We start from the raw sequence: 3,781 nt of genomic DNA, 5'->3' as shown, positions 1-3,781 counted from the left end.
GTGCCCGTTGATCCTGAAGAGGAGCTACCAGCTGTAGGGGTCACCAATAAGGAGGAAGAGTGTCAACCCGATAGCTTGTACCTAGAAGGGTTGGCGGGTGAGCCGGCGGCAGCCCCATCTGTTCCAGAACTAGAAGTATCCCGAGACACATTCGGGACCGCCCAGCTCCAGGATCCTACATTGTCACGGGCCAGAGAAGGGGTGACTGTCATCAATGGAGTGGCTCAGCACCCGGGAGCCGACTTGGAATTTCCCCACCTGGCCTGTAACCAGGACCTACTGTACCGGGTCGACAAAGTCCGGCAAGAGGTAATAGAACAGTTGGTGGTACCCCAGCCATACCGCCGCATGGTATTAGACCTAGCGCATACTCATGTGTTAGGAGGACATCTGGGGGTCCAGAAAACTCAGGAATGTATACTGCAGCGTTTCTATTGGCCGGGGATATATGAGGAAGTCAGGAGGTTTTGCCAGTCCTGTGCAGAGTGTCAGAGGACCAGCCCCCAGCCTCATTATCGTAGTCCCCTGGTGCCCATGCCCACTTATTGAAGTACCTTTCGAAAGGGTCGCAATGGACCTGGTAGGCCCCATTAACAAGTCAGCCAGAGGCCACCAACATATCCTGGTCTTAGTAGACTACGCTACTCGCTACCCTGAGGCGATACCCCTGCGCCACACGTCAGCCAAGCTGATAGCCAAGGAGCTGATGGGTATGTTCTCCCGGGTGGGGATCCCAAAGGAGATATTGATGGACCAAGGGACCCCTTTCATGTCCAAAGTGATGAGGGAGCTCTGCAAAATATTAAATATTAAGCACTTGCGTACTTCCGTCTATCACCCCCAAACTGACGGGCTGGTGGAACGCTTTAATAAGACCCTAAAGTCCATGCTCAAGAGAGCGGTGGCAAAAGATGGAAAGGACTGGGACCTCTTGCTGCCCTATGTGTTATTTGCGGTGCGAGAAGTGCCCCAGGCGTCCACGGGGTTCTCACCGTTTGAGCTGTTATATGGTAGGCATCCCCGAGGGCTGTTGGATATCGCTAAAGAGGCATGGGAGCAACAGCCTACCCCTCACAAAAGCATAGTCGAGCACATCGAGAAGATGTAGGACCAGATAGGAACAGTTCTGCCCATAGTCCGTGAACATATGGAAGCGGCACAGCTGGCCCAGAGCCGTGTGTACAACCGGGCCGCCCAGGTAAGGACGTTTAACCCGGGCGACCGAGTGTTAGTACTAGTGCCCACCGTAGACAGCAAATTCCTGGCCAGGTGGCAAGGGCCATATGAGATAAGAGAGAAGTTAGGCCCCGTAAATTACAGGGTATACCAGCCAGGAAGGCGGAAGCCTGAGCAGGTGTACCACGTTAATTTGCTGAAAGCCTGGAAAGATAGAGAAAGTCTCCTTGGGGATGACCCGCGCTTTGTCTTGGCTGCAGAGAACGTCCCCGGCCCTACAGTGGTACCAGAGGACACCCCTGCAGTAAAGATAGGTAGCGTTTTTTTTTCGACTAAGCAGACTCAAGAAGTGAAGGCGTTCATTAGCAGGAATAAAGACGTGTTCTCTGACCTTCCGGGACGTACCAATCTCGTCCAACATGACTTTGTCACCGAGCCCCAGGAAAAGGTCCGTTTACGACCGTACCGGGTACCGGAGGCTCGGCGACAAGCCATTTCAGAGGAAGTAAAGTTTATGCTGAAGTTAGGGGTCATTGAGGAGTCTAGAAGCGAGTGGGCTAGCCCGATCGTTCTTATCCCAAAGCCCGATGGATCATTACGTTTTTGTAATGATTTCCGGAAACTAAACGAGATTTCAAAGTTTGACGCCTATCCCATGCCGCGAGTAGATGAGTTAATAGAGCGAATGGGTAAAGCCAGGTATTTCTCGGTGATAGATCTCACAAAAGGGTACTGGCAGGTACCTTTAACAGAGACAGCAAAAGAGAAGACCGCCTTTGTCACGCCGGAGGGGCTGTTCCATTATAGAGTGTTGCCCTTCGGGTTGCACGGTGCTCCAGCCACGTTTCAACGGCTGATGGATATCGTCCTCAGACCACATCTCCGGTATGCCTCAGCATATTTAGATGATATAATCATATTTAGCCAGGACTGGGAAAGTCGCTTGTCGAAGGTTCAAGCAGTGATAGACTCGCTCAGGAAGGCAGGATTGACCGCCAACTCAAAAAAGTGCTCAGTGGGCCTGGAGGAAGCGTGGTATTTGGGTTATGTCATTGGACGCGGAGTCGTTAAGCCCCAAATAAATAAGATCGAGGCGATCAGAAATTGGCCTACACCCCTTACGACCAGGCAACTGCAGTCATTTTTAGGGATGGTAGGGTATTATATGCGGTTCATCCCACATTTTGCCACTATAGCTGCCCCGTTGACAGGACTCCTGAAAGGTAGGAAGTCGGTAATGGTTCGCTGGGATGAGCAGGCGGAAGAGGCGTTCTCCCGTTTGAAGTCGGCCCTATGCGGGTCCCCAGTTCTGGTGACGCCCGACTTCGGACGGGAGTTTATAGTCCAGACGGACGCCTCTGGAGTAGGCCTCGGGGCGGTACTCTCCCAGGAAATCAATGGTGAAGAACACCCCGTTGGTTTCCTGAGCCGCAAGTTCACCCCAGCGGAAACCCGGTACAGCGTGGTAGAAAGAGAATGCCTCGCCATCAAATGGGCACTTGAATCTCTCAGGTATTACCTGTTGGGGAGAAGGTTCCGTCTGGTGACTGACCACTCCCCTCTCCGGTGGATGAGCCAGGCTAAGGAGGGGAGCGCTCGGGTCACCAGATGGTTCTTATCCCTCCATAATTTTAAATTCAGGGTTGAGCACAGGGCAGGTCGCCTGCAAAGGAACGCTGATGCCCTGTCCCGGGTACACTGCTATATGTGTGTTCACCCCGGTAGGATTGAACAGGGTTGTCAAGCCTTCAGGGGTGAAAAAAGGGGGGGGATATGTAAGAGAATGTCTGGAGTGGTAGTGGATGGAAGATATGTACCACCGGGGGTCGTGGCCCTGGTGGAGTAAGAGCAGGGTGGGTGTCTGTTCCCCACGGACCACCACGGGTGGACGGGTTTCAGTTGTTGGTGTCAGTCTACACTGATCCTGGCAGGTTGGTTATCTCTGGCCTTAGTTGGGTAGGGAAGGAGTTAATCCTTCACTATGCTTGCTGGGTGTGGTCTGCCTGCTACACCCAGGGCTGTGGATATAGGTTTGAGGCTCACTGACTGTGGGGCTGCTGATGAAGTGTGGTCTCCTGTCTCACTGCAGGAAGCTGTATGGGAGGCTGATCGCTCGGTCGGGCTGAGCGCTGTAGTCCGCTCGTCTAACAAGAACTGCCGAATTGCTGCAGGCTCAGCGAAGGACCAAAAGAAAGGGATCCTGTGGCCGGAGCCAATCCCTTGTCCAGGCCGACACGTGGCCTGTCTAACTTGCACGAACTTGGACAAACCCGCCCCATGACAAGGTGTAGTACTGACCACTGATGTGAGAGACTGTGTGAACAGGCACCAAGACGCCTGCAGTGTTTGGGGATCCTTTGTGGGAGGTGGGGTTTATGGACATTGCTGTTGTGTGAATTGCACAGTTTTGATGTGATGCACTAAAGTGAATAAAAGAGCATGGTTTGGACACAAAGCCTGTCTCCTGAGCCTCTATACTGCCACCGCTACCATCTGCCTACCAGAGCAAACCCCCACAATATATATATATATATATATATATATATCCATATATAGACTGACAAATTGCATGTATTGCTATTAATGAGCTAGCAGTCATTTTACT

Source organism: Bufo bufo, chromosome 2, assembly GCF_905171765.1.
Source record: "Bufo bufo chromosome 2, aBufBuf1.1, whole genome shotgun sequence".
Classification (NCBI taxonomy): domain Eukaryota; kingdom Metazoa; phylum Chordata; class Amphibia; order Anura; family Bufonidae; genus Bufo; species Bufo bufo.
The sequence above is the reverse complement of the archived record's forward strand: the minus strand, read 5'-3'. Positions refer to the sequence as shown.